The sequence below is a fragment of the Anser anser genome, assembly GCF_964211835.1.
Source record: "Anser anser genome assembly, chromosome: 11".
Lineage (NCBI taxonomy): Eukaryota > Metazoa > Chordata > Aves > Anseriformes > Anatidae > Anser > Anser anser.
In genome coordinates this window covers 9375001-9394580 of record NC_139732.1, presented here as the reverse complement: position 1 = coordinate 9394580, position 19580 = coordinate 9375001, and the positions used below count along the sequence as shown (strand labels likewise).

The following is a 19580-nucleotide window of genomic DNA, read 5'->3' as shown; positions in this document are numbered from 1 at the left end:
AAGTCATTCTTCTTAGGGAATAAAATTTGATGTGTGCGCATGTCAAGTGCTGTAATTCCTCAGACAACATCATGAAACTGAGTTTTTTCAGCATTTGATCAAAGGTTAATTGCAAAGGTTTCACTTTTTTTTTTATTAACCCATTTTCTTCTTCACACATCCTCAGGGGCTCCCACTAACAGGATGTTTCGAAGTGTTTAACGTACTCCCAAATAAATAGTATCAGACAAATCTGGTCAACATCTAGAGAGAAGTTTTAAAAAGTTAAAAGTCTCTACTACCCTTAGTTTTATTATATAACCTTCAGAAGAGAAGAAAATACTTGGGAATCTTTAAGGGATATTTTTAGAATTGTTTCTGCTGGTTCTATTGAGGATAGATTACATATTCTGTTGAGAATCCTTGTTGAAGTCAATGGGAATTTGGTTCTTAAATGGAGCTGGGGGAAGAAGAGGCCTAAGATCTGTGTGCAGGAAGTGCTGAAATAGCAAGAAATCAAAATAATCTGGGAAGGAGGGGGAAGTTTGACCTCACTGCTGCTCTTGCTGGCCCACAGGGGATTTTCTAACTAGAAATGCATCCTGATGGGGGTTGCCATGTGCATTCATATAGTAACTGTGTTCACCAGGAGATATAAAAGGGATCTGGGTGCAAAGGAGACCTAGATTGGGATCCAGATTGCTTCAGAGTTCCCACACAGTGCTCCACTGGATTGTAGGACCAAAGTTTCTCCTGAACTTGATTCCCATGTGGAAGTGCTATTTGCATACTTGAAAGGAGTGCTTCTGAGTTTCTGGGCAATGCAAAGCTACTGGTTCCAGAAATCTGAAGGAAAAAATAAACCCTAGAGTTACTGGTCCCGTGTCCTAATTCTTTTTACCTGATACTCTTGAACTTGCGATTTCTCCTTTCCTGTTGCTTCCTGACTTGCATCCGATAGCAAAAAATGGGGGAAAACCCAGATGTTTTGATTTTTATTTCTCTTATATATATTTTCCTCCTCGTCAAGGAAATTCTAACCTCTTTCTGCTGTCAAGAAGCATGATGCAGAGTCCGTAGTAGACAAAAGATGGAACCAACTTCACATAAGCATCTTTCTACGTTCCACCACTATGGATAAGATAGTGTTATAAGAAAGCTAGTTACTGTAGGGATTTAGGATAAATTTCTGAGGAATAATATCAGCTGGATTTGTGTGTCAGCATTTGGGTCATATCCTGTGAAGAATCACTGTGTTCTATGATGGGTTGGATGCAGATACATAAAGTATAAGTGAATGATCCCTTTTAGTCTACTGTTCTCTCTCTCCCAAGCCTGACTTTAGTCTGCATGTAGTGAAGAAATGATTTCACCTATGGGTACATTACAGATGCGATCCCTCACTTATCAAACTCCACTATCACTGCTCTGAAATTAAGAATCATTTGGCAGCACAGTTTATCAGGAGGTCAAACATCTCATGAAGCCTTTATTACTGCCAGTATTTATATCACAGAATCACAGAATCCTCTAGGTTGGAAGAGACCTCCAAGATCACCCAGTCCAACCTCTGACCTAACACTAACAAGTTCTCCACTAAACCATATCACTAAGCTCAACATCTAAATGTCTCTTAAAGACCTCCAGGGATGGTGACTCAACCACTTCCCTGAGCAGCCTATTCATAGGCAGCCTGTTCCTTGATTTCCTTCTGAAAGTTAAGGATTTAATAATTTAGAAGTTCAGCTGAAGTAACCATAATGAGATAACAAACGTATCTGCGAAGACAGTCATGCTGTAATAGGTAAATATCAGATTTGGAGGGGTGATAATAAGTATTTGGGACTTTTCATTGAAATGCACCAATATCTTCTATCTTCCAGAGTAATCTGTTAGTTTTCTGAAGCCTGTCCTGGTATTCTTCCTCACAGAGTTAGCCACAACCAGGATGAGGAATTAAAAGAGTAGTTGTTTAAACAATTTTGGACTGCAGGTGAAGTCTGGTTTAATTTTGGATTAAAATTTTCAGCTGTTCATCTCTGCTTGTTTTTTTTTTTTTTTCCTGAGATTGTTGGAAATAACTTCAAAAACCTGCTTCGTTTTAAGTAGTAAATTTACCTGAATGGAGACTGGGGTGGGATCTAGAGGTTTTGCAGGAAGATAGACCATGGTGACCAGTGTGTGTGATACAAACGTGTCTAGGGTTCCTCCAGTATCCGCCTCATGTATTTTGTTTTAAATTACTAACTTAAATGCAGATGTTGGTTATATTCAGACAAAGTTGGAGTTTCCTACTGCTGATGAGACAGGAGAATCGTTTGCATCTTGGATGACCAGAAAAATAGAAGCATTAGAAATAGATGAAATTTTAATAGCAGAAAGAGCAAAGTATGACACTGATGTGAGAATTGCAGGAATGCCTGTTCCACACTGAGGTAGCTCAGCGACCAGCAGATCAGTGACATACTGATATCTCTGATACACGTCTAGCCAAGTCTGCCTGACCGGTTGTTTGTATGGTGTCTGATACAATATTCTTCTGAATTTAGGAAACATAGGAAAAAACTTGGGCACAGTAGAACTGATTCTTGGCAGGAAGAGAATGTGCATGATTTGGTAATAACCTGAGGGGTTATTTAGGTTGATGTCAGAATTTCTTTATAAGGCTTCACCAAAACTATCTGCTTTTATACAGAAACACATATCCAGTGCTGCAGATCTGCTGGGAATAGGATTAACCTTAGTTTGTTTGTTATATTTAAGAAACCTTCATTAAATGCCATGTTCATAAAGACAATTCAATGCAAGTGTTTAGTCCCAAATCCTGCTATTTGCTACTCGGATTTCAGAGTTGGACTGACCTAACTGAGCACAAACTGGCCTGGGTCTTGTCTAGAATTGCAGTTTCTTGTTTGTGTCCTTTGGCCAAGAAACCAACATGTCTTAAATGTGTGCAGTGATGTTTTTGTTAGCCCAAAGCAGCTTTTATTGTAAAGATCTCTGCAAGGCCATCCCAATCTCTGAGGGGCTGCACAGTGCTGTGGCTTTAGTATCTGTAGCAGAGGTTGCATGTGAAGAGGCCGAAGCTGTGCCCTCTGTGTCCGTATCAGTCCTGGCAAGTGGCCACTCCAGCCACCCTCAGCTCACTGCCAGCACCCCTCAGTTCATCGCTCGCTGATGTGAGAGTACTTGCCTCCACTCACAGCTCTGGCATCTGTAGGTAAAGTAGAAAACCTGGGGTGTGCTGTGAAGAACTTGCTAATGAAAAGTCAGCCTGTGGTTCCCATCTACATGAAGGAGAATCCCCCGTCTGGCTGGGTGAAACACCTCCTCAACCAGCAGCAGCAGGCCAGTCAGCCATTAGGCCTCACAGGATCCCACTCTTGCGAGATGGGACCCAGCAAAAATGTAAGGAAAAAGCAGCCTGTGGGTGCTCCTGTACTGCAGGTTTATTGAGAGAGTTCTTCCAGAATTAGTCTGTGGAAAAAAGAAGTATATAATGCACTTGGTTTCTGGATGTTTTCTCAGCTCCACGCATGTAACCCTGCGTGCAGAGCATCAGGGCCACAGAAGCAGTGACTCGGTCTGAGCGGCCCTGAGGCCTGGAGTTACTCCCAGAGGCCTTCCAATGAGCCCTCAGGGTTTCGGCCTCCCAGGTTTTCCTTCAGGAGAGGCTTTCTGCAGGGTCTTCATGTGCTCTTTCCAAAAGAGCTGCTTCCTTTCGAGCTTGCCCACCTGTGTGTGGTTCTTGCTGGCCCTGGTGGCACCCAGCCGAGAAGTCCCCTGGTCCTGTTCTCAGCTCCCCGCTGCGGGCAAGCGGGACATGAAGAAGGGAGGTTGATAGGAAGCTTGTGGAGGTTTTGAAGCCAAGCTGCTGTTGGAATCTTTGGGAAGATGGTTAATATTTCCTCCATGAGGGCGTCTTCAAAAAAGTGAAGTTTAAACTGGGTATTTTATGTTTTGTCATTACTCTTCGATAGCTGTCAAGTTGCTAACTGTAAAATTTCCACACAAAATTGGCTTCCACAAAAAAAGGCTGCCTGGGGAAGTGGCTGAATCACCATCACTGGAGGTCTTCAAAAAAAACGGTTAGATGTAGAGCTTAGGGGCATGGCTTAATGGTGGGCTTGGCAGTGCTAGGTTAGAGGTTGGACCAGATGATCTTAGAAGTCTTTTCCACACAAAATGATTCTATGATTCTAATGTTTTATTTCTTTGATATTCCACAACTCCCCTGAGCCCTAGGGTTAGTTTTTTTTTTTTCTTTTGATTCAAATGACTTAATTTAGAAATGGAATTAATTTTTTATATCATCAAATGCAGCTACCTATTGCAATGAAGCCTTATCAGATCAGCGTACTGCCATCTTCTTGCCTGTGACTGCTCTGTTTCTTACTCGTGACCAGGCAATGCTTAAAGAGGCACTGGCAGAACATATAGAATCAAGCTATTTTTGAGCTTGATGAAAGGTATGTGGGTAGACAGCAGGTTTTGTAGAAGTTAATCTAAATATAAATCTACTCCTGACTATAATGAAGTGCTACCAGAAAGCATAGATTCTTTATGTTAGATACTGAACAGCCATTTAGAGGTCCCTAAGAAAGTTATTCTGCCCCTAAATTTGATCATGTCTCACGTATTCACAGTGTGTGGGTCTGGGATGAATTGCTCAGGAGCAGAAAACATTGTGGTGGAGTCCATGTTGCCAACCCAGAGTATCCGCAAACGGTGACTTGGCCATCAAAAATCACGGGATTTTGAAAGCAATAAGGGTTTGTATCTCATAACTTGTTTCCAGGTTTTAAGTGTTCACAATGCATGTTTTTATGCTTTTCAAAAATATTGATGCTTAAATGCCTTGAAAACAACATCAGATGAAAACAGAGCCTCATGTGGTCCTTTTATTCTAGAAGCTGGGTCTTCTCAGAAAAAAATACTACTGTAGCGACAATCAAATTTTGCATTGGCAATTAAATTAACAGATTTTCTTCAAATGACAAGCCAAATAAACTAAGCCATGAAAAGTTGGAATTAATTTTCATTTTCAATTAACCATTCTTCTGTAGGGTTGATTATTCGTTTGCCGAGCCTGGTTTTGCTGGTGTTAGAGGCCAGCGAGTAAAACTGACCAGTCTAATTTTGGAATTCATTGAGGCTGAACAGTACAACTACAAAACATATGGCAAAACACAAATGGGATTTTAAGAAGTTATTTGCATTTTAATAATTTAGAAAGACAGGAATTTTAACAATGCTTTGCGTTGATTGAGCTTTTAAAAATGAAATTGATTTGATAAACATTAATGACTACATGGAGTATTTTTACAGAATGTATAAAATGTTTCTATAGATAAAACAACCATATGTGTTCTGCATATTTTTTTATTCAAAAAGCTTTTTGTTTTCCATCCTAGGCAACCGGATTCTCTGGATAAGGCCTGAAAACACAGAACGCATTCTCAAGTCACACACGAGTTTTGTCATATACTGATGTTTTGATCAACACTGGCACTTGAGTGATATGCTGCTGAGAAACAAGTTTGCTCTACCAAGGTAAGGTACCTCACTCAGAAAATAACTCACTTTAGATGGACCCAAGGGCATCATAATTCACTTTAGAAAAATTGTCACTGCAATTTCAGTGGTTTCCTTCTCAGCCCCATATTTTTATAAAGGTGTCATGTCAAAATTTGCAGTATTGAAAAGCAGCAATGACTGAACACTTCCCAGTTCTGTGTGTAGACTGTATAAAAAAAAAAAAAGGCAGTGGGTCCCCCTACAAAATAAACCAAGAGAAAGCCAGTTGGATAACAGTGATACCAGTTTCGAGCTTTTCAGCCGTGCTTGTACCAGTTTAATTTCAGTGTATTTTACAGTGTTCTCCTTTTTACTAATGTGTGTGTTTGAGCTTCCAAGTGTACTTTCTGCTTCTTAGAAAATCAGTTTCTGGAGAAACACACTTTTTTCTTTCCCTTTTTACCCCCTCCCTCCTTAAGAAATAAGAGTCAGCCTACTTAATGTTTCCAGCCCACTGGGCAACTAGTGTTTATATTACTAAACCGCAGGGAGCTGGTCACTCCCACTTCTGTAGGACTGGCAGGTAATCTATCTACCCTACTGTCTTACTAATAAGCTGCTTGTTTATGTAGCAAGCAGAAGCCAAATGTCATCCAGACTTTGAAAGGAATCTTTGCTTTCCCCATGTTTTAGCTTTTGCCCAAGGGCAGGATGAAGCACTGCTGATCTATTGTAGTAAGACTGAATCTGTTACATGACAATGAGTACAAAGATTCGGTTCTTGTTTTCCTACAAATTATTAAAAAAAAAACAACACTGTTTTATGCTACCTACAGCCTCATTCTAGACGTAGAGGACATTAGTCTGGACCAAGGTTGGCTCTCCAAATGTTGGAAACTTCAAAATAAAATTGATGTTTGTCTTACAGTAGAAAAGTTAATCAGGTATGCAGTACACGTTTACTAGGTGCCAGAGGAGCTTTTTGCTAGGCCTCGTATAACCCTCCACGTTTATAAAGTGCATTACTGTGAATGGCAGCTTGGTTTGAGTGCCCTCTAGTGGCAAATGGTATTTTGGGTGAAGCGTCTGAAATACGCTCAGCTGGAAGGGAAGCGGCCTTTGAAGCCGGGTCACCTTTTGAGAATGACCGAGATCTCTGTTGCCCTGGAGCTTTGCAGCACAGACAACAGGAGTAGGGATTGCGTGTCAGAATGGGCCAATATTTGCCAGGTATCTCCTGGTGAAGTTTGAGAATGTAAGGAAACAACCTAAAAAGAAGTAGCTAAAGGAGTTTGTGCAACTACATTCAATCAGGAAAGGAAACCAAGGAACTAGAGGTGCCAAGGCTTCACATGTCCACATTCTGGCTGTTATCGTGGGAGGAGTTTGCAAGTAAAAACAGCTGTCACTTCCTCAGCTGGTATGGTTTAGAAAGATCGTACTTTGATTTGCATCAGAAACTTGATGCCAGGCTGGGGGAGGTATGCGGTGTGGCGCTGTGCTTAGCCTGGAGCAGCTCCCAGGTTCCCATGAAGCTGCGCGCTGCTGCTGGAAGTCGCGCCCCTGGTAAGTGTAAAACCAGAGCATGTTTTCCACAGGTGCCAGAGCTGCAAAGCCAGCTCTGAGAGCGGACTTCATTACTGTGTAGGTCTAAGAGAGGCTTCAGACCTGTGTAATGGAAGTATTTTACAAGTTATAAGTTACAATAGGTTACAAAGTCCAAGAAGTGACACCCATGAATTGAATGGTCTGTGAGAGGAGAGTTGTGTTATTCACTGTGGGCAGCAGTGCCAGAATGGGCCTCCAGTTATCCCCTCTGAATTCCATACTGCCTTTTAAATTACTTGTTGCAGTAAGTAACTTGGTGCAGCTTTAAGGTGCTTACTTTTGCGAGTCCCATGCTTCTAGCTGATGCATGCGCAGATAGGGAAAGCGTACCGAAGAGCATCAGAGAGCAGTAACGTAAAATGTATTCTCACTTTTCATTAAAGGGATGCCAAAGGGCCTGTTTTTCTCATGTACTAGTTGTCAGCACAATAAAAACTGATGCCGACTGGGATACTTTACAAAGCAAATACACATCCAGATATATTCTTGTAAATATTTGGTGGATGCTTTTCAGTTTGCCTACACCCGAGGAGGCAGATGGAGAAGCTCTGACCAAACAGCTTAACTTATATGCCAGTAACACAGTTAGGGATGTTTTTCACATCCCTGCTGTTGTGCCTTGAGCCACACCTGAGTGCTGTATGTGAAAGGTGCGGGCAGTACTTGTGCCAGGCTTCAGCTGGCAGCCCTTCCAGATGTGCTGCTTGTCGTGGTGGTGCAGTGCCTTACAAGTACTTCGCTGTTTTCTGTTAGAGAGCTGCCTTTTAGTACTGAAAGGTTAGGCCCAAAGAGTTCACTGTGTGAGGTCCTCAAATGGGCACAAGCAGCCTTTGTAGCGTTCACATTGAAGGAGCGTTAGAACTTGATTTATTCTTACTACAGGGTTTTCAAAGTAACTCAGCAATTACAGTATGGAAATTCATAATTACATGATGTTTATTATGTTCATCAACTACAATGAGTACTACAATACTTGGAACAGGCTTTTCCATGCTATCAAATTATAAGCACTGAAGTTTCAGTCCCTTATTTTTATTTCATTGCACCATCTAGTGGCCAAGTGCACCCAAATCCTGGAACAGGCTACCAGAAGCACAGCCATACCAACCCATCTCGCTGACTCCGCTGTATACAGACACCATACCTCCCCTCGTTTGCCACAAACCTGTGGAAATTCAAATAGACAAACACAAATTCAAATATTGTTTTCCACAAAATGTTGATTGTGGGAACAATGAGTTCTGGGACACCAACTGGCAGCATCCAGCAGTATGCTAAACACGTTTGCCCTTTGAATGGGATTTTGTATGACAGAATGGTAGAAAAACATTTTTATTACATCTGCCTACTTACGATGATAGCTGGGCTTCCTGATGCAACATGATAATTCACTGTTGTGGTAATGTAGACAGATAAGAAGGAATTAAGTGCAATCACCTACGTTACTAGTACTAGCAAACATGCTGAAATACAGTTTACGGTTTTCACTTATATTAGCATGTGAAAATAGAAATTGTGAGGAAACTACAGGCTAGGAAAATCTTTTTTTTTTTTTTTTCCCCTATCAAAGGTTAGGCCTCATTTACATTTAATGAGGTTCTAAAACCATTGTTCCTTGTTATGATTTGTCATAATATAAAATAGTACCTTTCAACTAGGGATCATCAAATACTTTTCAAATAAAGCAAGTACTATACTTTTTGTAACTCTGTTGTGTTCTTTTAACTGTAATGTCTGTTTCTTTCTGAGAAAAGTTAGCATTGAATGTTCAATTTGTTTTTTAGTTTAAAAAAAAAGTCATTGTTTTAGGATTTGTGTAAGTTTCTCTCTTGAATTCAGATTGAAAAAAGCTCAAGTATTCTGCATGTTACTGTGATAACAAGCAATGTAAAGTATTTCTGTTACTGCAATATAGAATATCTCAGCGCCAGTCTGGGTAACAAGTCTGTGTTTGCATTTGAAACTGCTCCATATAATGGATTTATTCCTTTTCAAGAATAGCAAAGAGCAAATTTAAGCCAGTGTGCTACTCTTCTATTCTAGTTCTCCACACACTGTGCACTATTCTTTTTAGCACTTTCCTTTGAAGGATAATTTTTAAGGAAATGTGTATATATGTCAAAGATTTCTCAGAAAAGGAACAAGCTCTTCATATTAATACTGCTTCCATCTTTGCCAAATTTTACAATCAGAACCTGGTATTAACAGAGAAAATTAGTCAGGCTCATTTCACGTTCCTGCCTCAGCTGAAAAGATCTTTTGATGAGAAGCAGGTACACTCTGGCATACCTGGCCTCATGCAGGAAGAGGAAAAAATAGGCTCTGAGAAGATGGCCTTTGTTTTGAGAACAGGTATCGGTCGTGGTACAGAGAACGCCAGTTTAGCAAACTGAAGCAATGTGCTTCACCCTACTAGTTTCTGAGGAAAAAGTAAAATAAATCAGTCAATGGCTTGGAAGTTGGTCTTGCAGCTGCAAGGCACGTGAAGAGGTATGTGCTGATGCAGTAGCACAGGTAGAAATACTTTTTTCTTTAAAATCACTTATTGATCTAATTTTGTGGTCGCTTTACTTTTTAGTAAAGGAGGTAAAAATTCTCTTTATCTTCTGTTCTTTCCCACATAACAGCTGGCTTCTGGGATGGATACGGGAGTAGTTGTGTTATTGTGGAACAAGCTGTAGCATAATTAGCATTGGCTGGAAATAATTTCATGGGATGTGTTTTCCTGAAAAAGATAATAGGACCCAAACCAGAAGTCTTTAGGTCTTTGCTTAATGAATTTCCTATTTCTAAAGGAGGTAGAATAAAGTTTTGCATAAGTTTAGCTTTGCTTCAAAACAGCTGATGTTGGAAAACTCTTATGGGTTTGCAATAACTTTGGGGTTAGACATTCAAATTAATAATATGGTATTGAAATGAAATATTTCAAGGAAAAACATTCAGTTTCTGAGCTACATTTTTTTGTTGTTGTTGATCACTGTTTTATGGAGGCCTTCATGTCTTCCTTTTTACTTCCTCGGTAAGGATGGGGACTGATTCTTGCTGTTGTAGTTTTAGATGGCCTTGCGGGGAGGAGAGGAGGAGTGGGGTAGATCTGGCCCAACCTCAGCCGCTGTTGCTGCGAGTGCTGCCCCAGCAGCAGGCTCCCCAGCCCAGCCTGGTGCTGGGAGACGGGAGGTGTCCAGAAGCATTCACAGGACATGGTGGGTAGAAGTCCTTGGGCTGGCTTTGCAGTGGTCTGCTGAGAGGAACTGAACCTCTTTTTTTGAAGGCTTTGCCTTGGTAGCGGTGGTTTTGTTTCATACACACATACTCGCTCATTATGAAATGATCTTCAAGCGCCCCATCTTATTTTCAGTTCCTGCAGTGGTTGTTGGGCAGTTCAATGGTAGCATCGAGGGCATTTGGTCAGTATTTTTCCTGGGGCTCCTAGTCTGCTGAAGCTTGTCAAATGGTTTTCAGAGCTGCCTTAGCATCATGTGCAGACTGCTGTTACCTGTTCTGAATGCTTTGATATCTAAAAGAAGACGTTAACGTTTAACATCTGGGAGTTACATGACTGTCCCTGCGTTGCGTGACTCTGGGCTGAGCTCTTCCCCGCAAGGCTCTGCTTCCGATGCCTAGATTCATTTTGGCGTGAAATGTCAGGATGTCAAGCCCATATTGAATGCATTGGAACCGAAGAAAAACATTTCTGCAAACCCCTGTGATGCAGAAGCAGCTTCACACGCGGTTCCACTCCGGAGCTGAACAGCCTCACATCTGGCGCCCCACACCCAGGCCCTGCTGTGTGGGTGGGTGCAGCTGGGACAGGGCTGGGACAGCAGCCGTGGAGCTCATGGCCCCGCACCCCGTGCTCCACCAGGTCCTCCTGTCTTCTGCCCTGTGAATACCGTGTCTGGGTGAAATTCTGTTCTACAGCATGGCTGAAATCAGGACTGAGGGCTTCTACAATACGCTCAAAGCCTCTCTTGCTTAGAAAGTGTTCTTAGGCACAAAAGGTGCAAGCACACATCTGAATTGGTGATCCTAAACTGCAACAGGAGTAAGATTTGCCAGACGTGGTTGATACCGGCTTTGGTCAAGTCAAGTTTGTAAAAAAAAAAAAAAAAAAATCTAAATCTCCTCCACTGTTTTGAAGTGTCAGTGGCTTAGCAGGGAGTCCTACTTTTGTTCTCTCTTTCACCCCCATTCTCTTCTAGATTATGCTTTTTCCTTTTTTTTTTTTTTTTTGGGTGCATTTCACAACAGATCCTCCCCAGGGTGTTTTTTCTTGGCACTGTTGCATTAATCACACTTCTCCTATGAAATGGTGCCTAATACTGCCCTGTGGGGCTCCGGCTTAGGGTTTTGCCTACACTCCTGCAAGCAACAAGAAGCTTTAAGTTTTGCCTCTGCCCAGGCATGTGCATGGCAAGCATCCTGTCTGGAAGACATGAAATGAGATTAGCTCAAGCAAGTGGGTCTTGCTTGGAAGAAAATGCTACAAGTTAGGCTGAAGTTGGGGAACCAGATGTGCACCACCTTGAGAAGGCATTGGCTGCTGTTTTAACAGTATTTCATATATGTGTATGTATACACATATACAGTAAAAAGCATAAATAAATAGATGCTGTAGCATCTTTGGCATTGTAGAAGCCGTGACGGTCGGTCTGTTGAAAGAAAGCAGACAAGAGAAAGTAGCTGTGAGGGTGAAAAATGGCTGTCTGCAGCAGATAAGTAGTGGCTGGAGAAGTCTTATCGGAAATCCTCAAGGCAAAGCAGCCAAACGCCTGTAGGGCCGGGAGAAGCCTGCTTTACCAATCAAACTAACCCAAGAAAATTGTGCAGCAAAGCCAGTATTTGGTTGTGCCAGATCTCAGCCTTCTCCCCAGCTGTGTATTGTAGAGAAATGCAACTGCATACAGCAGTCTGGGCAAAGCCGTTTGTGCAGGGGAAGGAGGGAGAGATGCTGGCTTACACTAAGAGCTGCTCATCCACAGAAAGCCCCCAGGCCCTTGTAAATCCACCTGGCTCTGTATGCAGACTTATACCAAGCTGGCATTCATCTCTGCTGCATCTGGAAGCCAGCACTATGGAAAAGTTAGCTCTTGAAATGGTGATGTTAAGAAAGTAATGAGAAAAGCCTTGGCTGCCCTTTGTACTCCCACAAGTGGCTTGGGCGAGGGCTGTCCCTGTAATTGTGGCAGTCTCCAAAGGAGAGCAGGTTTGGGTCCATCCTCAAAGCTGCTGGGAGGGTTGCATTTGTTTGAGATCCGGAGAGTTCAAGTCAAACTCTGGGATTCAAATAGTGTGTCGATACCTTGGGTGTGAGATAGGAGAATCTTAGTAATATATTTTATTGAGGATTTCAGTTTCATCCATCCAGTTTGTCTGGCAAAACCTCTTTGGAGCAAATCATTGCTGGTTGTTACCGTTACAATGTCTTGTTCTGCTCTGGCTTTTCAGTGATATCAGCAGCAAGAGCTTTGCAGAATGCTCTTTCGTGTTTTGGTCTGATCTTACAGGCTTTTTGTCAGTGCTGAAAATGAACAGCTCTTGAGCAACTCTGAGTGATATCTTCACTTAGAAGTCATTGGCTGCTGTTTTAACGGAGGTTGGCCTGAATGCTTCAGGGAGGTTACCTGTGAAATGAGTTAATCAAAAGATGCTGGGCTAGGAGCAGGGAGTTGGAGTTGGGCATGAAACCAGGCCAGCTCCTGTGGGGTTCATCAGATGCTGCATGCTCCCGGCAGCTGCCCTTGAACTGGAGCTTGCCCCAGCGTTTTCAGGATGATTTCAATGCTTGGCAATTTATTTGCTATCCAAAGGACCGAATTAATAGCATGAAAACATGGCTCTTGAGCAAATGCTCTGTGATACGTAGAGTTCATATGGGTTGCTATAATGTCCAGATATGAATACTTAGTGTCAGAAACAAGCACTTTTACAATGAGGTTATTTTGTTCCAAAATGCTGAATTTGGAACCCCAAAATGGTATTTGTGAGAGTTTCCAAGCTAGGTTCCAATTTAGGAAGAGCCCACTTATCAGTGTTGCATCCAGACTTGGCTGTTAGGAACAGAAATGACCAGCAACTGCTAGGCAGAAATCTCCCAAAGGACTTTATTTTGCTTTTTATAGATCAACTCTACTTTAAAAAAGAACATGCCTTGAAACTCTTAAAATCTTTCGGCATGTGGGAGACTCTTGGTGGAAGCACTGCACTTCTCACTGTTTTTTTTTTTCCCCTTCTAATAGTTACACAGCAGCGTTGAAGGCTCATAGCGCCAGCCATCTTCTTTTTGAATTACCACATCTGCAAAAGGTTCAGGCAAGCGTTATTGTAAAATGGAGTTACTGGGACCTCTGTCCAGTGCCTTCTGCACCCTGTAAGGCTGTGCTGTAAATTTTGGAAAATTTCTTAGACTGGTTGAGCTCATTGTTACCCCTTGTTGTACTGCTTTCATGTTTCCTCCCACATCACTGGTAGACGATTTTAGCTGAATATCTGGAGCCTTAAATGGACTATCACCTAAATTAAGGACCACAGGAAGTGTGTGCATTGAATAAAGCAGAGATCAAGGAGCACTGCTTTGTATTTTAACTTGCTCTTGAACAACCTTATAACTTTCTGACATCTCAGAATCCTGGATCCGATAAATATATCCAACAGGCAAAGGAGGCTGACAGAATGTAAGGGAGCCTAATATATAACATATTGCATCTCTTTGTTGACTCTGCTCCGTTATGCCTTGCTCATTTGTTTTCTTGATAGGAGACACTGTATTATCACTCCAAACAGACATTTGCAGATGTTACCGAATCAAAATTAGAAGCTAAATCTTGCTGTTTCATATCTAGTAGGAGTTATTTCTTGTGATCAAAAAGTTGAATGTTTCTAGTGCTCAAAACAAAGCTTGGAAAAATGTCACTATATAAGTCTCTCTGCTTCTTTGCCTCAATATTATTATCCATTACCCTTATTTTTGGAGGTGCATCTGCTATTACAGTATTCCACACTTCTGTTTAGAAAAGCATCTTAAAATCTTCAGTGTTCCTAACAATGTGTTGTTGGCCAAGGTACATTGCAGGAACAGTCCTATCAAAATTCTTCTTAGGTCACTGATATATCATTGGTGTAATGAACCCCAATTTGCTTTGTTAAAGCTATTTTTGAGAAAATAAACTGGTTTAATAGACAGCAAGTTTCCCTCTTCATTCCTACTGTCACTGCACCTTTTAAAATGTAAAATGTGGCTTCACTGTAGAAACCCATTAAAGAGAGATAATATTTCATTCAGGTAAGTATTGCCTTTCTGCTTAAAGGGAAAACACCATTGTGAGCTTAGTAAAGAATTTAATTTGATGTATATCTGCAGGAAGTAAGCCTTACATCAAAAAGTAAGTACCAGCAGCTGGGTTCAATATGGGATTTGACACTGTTTTCTATAAGCTCTTTACCAAATGTGTGCAGTTTCTGAAATAGCCACATGCCCACCTTATTATGATCCTTTCCTGGAAAGAGAAATACCTTTAATCTTAAATATGACATTCACATGCTTATTTTTTAAAGAATTGATTTAATATGAAGGATTTTATTTCCTGTTTTTTATTAAGATCCAGGTTCCTCGTCAAAGTACTGCCGTAAGTAACAAGCTATTGCACATCCTGTTCTTCATTAAAACAGGCAGGATATCAAAGTAAAAAACATAAGAAACATAAATGTAGAGGAATTTTAGGATTGAACTGTAATCTATACCATGCAAGTGACTTAATAAGGATCTCAAATGATAAAGGAATTCAAGTCTGGGCAACATAACCAGAGCAACTTTTTTCCTCCCATCACTTATGATCTAAACTAGTATTTTTTTCCTGCACTATTAAAAACATCAAGTTCTTGAATTAATATTTAGGTTAATTTATAGAGAAACTTGGAAGAGGTGCATTATCATCAATTCCTGCGAATACTGTTCCTGACCGTAAGTTTTTGTTTTTCAGGAAAGTAGTCTTCTCCAGTCATATTAGCACTGTTTCTACTATAGAAGAGTGAGTGAATACAAATATTTTCATGAATATGTGGATGTGTTAAGGCATTCATTTTGGCCGTTTTGATATTTATGGTAATTTTCAGTAACCATTTGTTTAATTTGCTGGTGCAGGCTTCCATGTGAAGCAGACCTGAGCTGTCCAGGAACAATATATACTTATCTGCCCAGGAGAGGCAATAATAAGCAAAGGCAATTTTATTTGACCAATCGCACCTAATTAATAAGCTCCTACTGAGTAAGAATATGGTGGATATGAAATACGAAATAACCTCAGGGAAATGGAGAATGTGGGTATGTCTGCAGATAAGGATACATCAGATTTCATCCAGACATCATGGCTAACCAGAGCAATGTAGGAATAGCGGGAGAGGCTTCCACGTAAGCTCCAGCAGCTCTGGTGGGCTTGGATTAGATGTTTTGACTGCCTTGTCACTAATACTGTTAGTTGTTTTGGCTGGCTGGAGTTAGTGGGAACATATCGAGCAGAGCTGCTTGCTTAGCTGGAAGTGTGGCCCGATAGGAGTGAAGCTGAATCTGACCCTGTAAATTCTCTGTGCTGTTTATTTCTGTATTGCTTGAGAACGGAATCAGAGTACCACAAATTTAATAGAGGAAATACAGAGGCAAAACAAAATCGTGTTTGATTGGTGTTATTCTTTGGAAATGTGCATGCGAGAGGGAGAATGATCTGAATCAAACCGCAGCAAGTAGCCTTGGTGCATCCACAGACCTAGAAGGGGAGTGGGGAAGTTTTCTTCTGGTGTAGGTGTGGGGTGGCCGGGGAGACCTTGCTCTAGGTGGAGTCTGGTATTGCAGGTAAATTGCTCTCATATCTGAGGTGACGAGCACATATAGGAAGGCAACTACTTCGTGAAACAACTGTTAAGTAAAACAGCACAAAGAAGGTTAAGGACATGAAGAACAGACCAAAGAGTAGCTAAATATCCAGTTGGGCAGGTCCTGACTTTGTCTTATAGCGTATAACATAAGCTGCTATTCACCTCTGTTGTGAAGAGTGTGAGCATTGGCACTGGAAACGTGCAGGAAACATGCATGTGAAGGCACTGCTTCTGGGAGGGACAGGATAGCAAGGGCTTAATCCCCTCTAATCCCCAACTGAAAAATTACACAGATACTGCAAACTTTGAAGGAGGAGGAGTACATTAAAAGAAGCTGGAGGGGGGGATCCCAAGCTTGAAAATTTTTAGGGATAATGAGGTGTCAGAAGCAAACATTTCTAACAACACCCAAGTCTGTTTTTGTTCTCTTTGCCTTTCTTTCCAAGGGCTGCTTCTCTCAAAATGCAGTGAAGTCAACCTAGAGTGTGGGGTAATGCTGCCCTGTGAGCAAGAACACCATTCCTGTTTTTTTCCTCTCTTTTTGAGGTCCTTACAAGCTTGCAAGCCTTGGGCAAGCTTAATTTAAATCAGTGGGGAATCTGAAGGTCAGGAGGAGAGCTGAGGAAGGAAGGAGAAGGCTGGACACTTGACATTCCCCTAGCTCTGGGGTCCTGCGAGCGCTCAGGCTCTCGCCCCACACGCTTTTCAAGCCCAGGCCTAGGCTCCGTTGCAGGTAACGTGAGTTCCTTCCGAGCTCTGGCTTCATTTTGTGTTGTTTGCTTTCTGCAGATAGCTCTGTGCAGTGGAAATGCACCAAATAGGAGAGGTGCTAAAGGAGAAATTGTCTTCACGTGATATCCTAATCATCTGATACAGATCAAAAAGTTGTATTGCTGTCTCATGGGAAGGGCTTCCTAGCTGCAGATAGAGTTGGCTGTTGGTGAGAGGGTGGCTGGAAAACACAGCAGGGCTCCCCTGCGGGGGTCAAATGTGGGCCCTGCCCCTGGATGTAGGCATGCCACTGCCGTCGTGAAGCCCAGGGAGTGCGTTAAAGTGGAGATGCACATGCCAAGGGAGAAGCCAACTGTCAGGTCTCTGGTTTTTATTGGTGTTGTACTATTTCTTCAAAAAGTGCAAAATGTAGCCCCAAGAACACAGAGTTCTGATCTAATACCCACGTGGGAAAATAAACAAAACACCTTTGAATTGTTTTTCTTAGATCATTTTGCCCATCTGCAGGTTTTTTTTAAATGCTAGTAACATTATACAGCTTTCATAAAGCCCTGAAATAGGTCACGTTTTGCACCCAGAAGATGCTCACCAGTGCTCTGCTTAGAGTCTTGTAGCAGCAAATGTAGACAACGTATAAAACCATGGCACATGTGTAAATTTGCCATCTCATTGCTTTTGCTGCACTGGCTCTATTGTCAGTAATAATACCACGGCAAGGATGGTTGGAGGGGAGCCAAACATTTATTTGGTCTTTAGGCCTTGGCAGTGTGTTGGCAGCTGTGTGATCTTAGTGAAATTCAAAAATGCAAAGTGTAGCTTGTCTGTAAGAATCAGAGGAGACTGTCGGGGCAGATGCTTTTTGGAGCGATACCCGGCGAGCTGTGACACACATGTAAATGGGGCTCTTCGACCACTTGCGCGTGTATATTGAGATTTGCCTGGTCTCTGGAGCTGTTTAATTAAGTTGGGATTCAGCATTACACAAATGAAACATTGTGAGCTCGGACAAAGGAAAGACGCCTTTCTGCGGCCCTGCTAGCCAGGAAGCCTCTCTTCGGGAGGCAGAGAGCGCGCTGGATAAACAGCAGCCCAAATTGGGGCTCTCGTAACGGTAATCCTCCAAGAGAACATGCAGATCGGTTATTTTCCAATGAGGTTAGCCCTCTGCGTGTGCTGTGTGGGATGTCCACAATTAATCTAGTGCCAGCAGGTCTGGGGCTGGGGGCAGCAGTGGTTTCTAATAACCATTTTTGTAAAAAGCAGAGAAGATGCTGCTCCTCTCCCTTTTCAGTTTCCTTGCGCTGTTTCTGGTGTGGCCATTCTAGGCAAGGAGTTTTGTGAGCATGAGCATACCATGGTGTGAGTGTTTTGTGGGAATGACTGATGTCTGTATTTATGGCTGGGGATGTGGATTCTCTAGCCACCAGCAGAACTGGAAAGTCTTTAATGTTATTCTGAAGTTTTTTTTAATGATTCAGCAAAAGAGGGGTGAGAATGAGTAAATGAGTGCAAGAGTGTGGGGACCCCAAGGCTTGTTCCTGTTTGACCCCTTTTCCAAGGAGGGGAGAAGAGGAGGCTTTCAGTTTTGCTCTTGGTCCACTTTTGCTCACGCCTGCAGTGGACCAGCAGCAAATTGCTCCTGCTGCAGTCAGACAGCTAGTGGAAAGTTCAAGCTGTTCTCTTTAACTTTCTTCCTCCTCAAATGCAAATGGGAAGGAGCCGTACCAAAGCCTATATGTTCATTTCGAACATTCCTATTGCACATTTACAGCCAGCTGGGCACGCTAATAGCCAGAATCACAGTCGAGCAGATAAGCAGACTTGCGGCATCAGACTGGCTTGAAACCGCTTAGCATTTATTCATTGTTCTTAGTCAATATATGCAATTTTATTTCTGGAGTCATTTGGGGGGTTGAAGTCAAACTGAAGTGTGATTAATTGTGCTGATAGTTGCTTGCTGGGGCTGGAGTGCAGTATGGAAGAGTTCAAATAAGACCAACTGCACAAACTAAGTACAAGTCCAAGCAGTACATTAAACTGTGCAAGTGAGATTAGCTCCACCAATCAGGGACGGAATGCTGAATATTTAGAGGACCAGAATACTTTTAAAATGAGAACAACCAAGTTAGAACAAACTAAAAAAACTGAGCCAGGAAACTACTTATCTTTTGGGTCTCATCAGTCCCCGTGAGACTTGCAGAGCCACACTTCCTTCTTTGAAATAACCGAGTGGCCCAGAGCCGCTGTCGTGCAGAGCTGCAAGGTCAACCACAAAAAGCTGCAGGTTGCTGAACTCAGCAGCTATTTTTGTTATGAGCTTGGTCTCTACATGCCAACATGTTCAAGCTGAAATGTAACTTGCCCAGGAAATTAGTTAGTGTGCACACAAATACAAGATTATAATTACTGCTACAGAATGCTGCTCACTGGAGAATTGAGCTTGGATGGGAAAGCTAGTCTGCTTCTTTGCCCATTTGGAAGGAAAAGCAACAACGAAAGCTGCCAATATTTTGATGTCAGCATCCTTTGTTTTTTCTGGCTATCAGAGACCTCTTTGATCCTCGTGCTGCCAGAAATGTTTGCTCTGGCCGTGCTCTTTTTTTCCTAACGGATCAACTACTTTTCCACAGGTTGTGAAAATCAGTCTTGCATTTGATCAACTTCAGAATGTACATCTCTTAGGCACCTGTTTCTGTAGAGACCTCCCTGTGATTTCAAACATGTAAATCAATTTGTGAGCCGTGATGGTAGGTGGTCCATGTTGAACCCAAATGTAGGTCCTCTGCCTTTGCTCGGTGATGACACTGTTCGGCAGTGTGAGTGTTACTGGATGTGGGATGTTAATTAAATTCAGTGACCAGGGGACTCTGACACGG

At 42.0% G+C, this 19580-nt stretch overlaps 1 protein-coding gene across 1 annotated transcript in view; it reads left to right on the top strand.

Moving 5' to 3' along the window:
- LOC310905612 (uncharacterized protein) overlaps positions 1 to 19580 on the top strand; it is a 724478-nt gene that overhangs the window by 252075 nt on the left and 452823 nt on the right. Inside the window, exons 8-9 of the mRNA XM_083852137.1 lie at positions 4626 to 4751; positions 5394 to 5532. The gene's annotated coding sequence lies outside the window, so the exon portion shown is untranslated. The remainder of the gene's footprint in view (positions 1 to 4625; positions 4752 to 5393; positions 5533 to 19580) is intronic.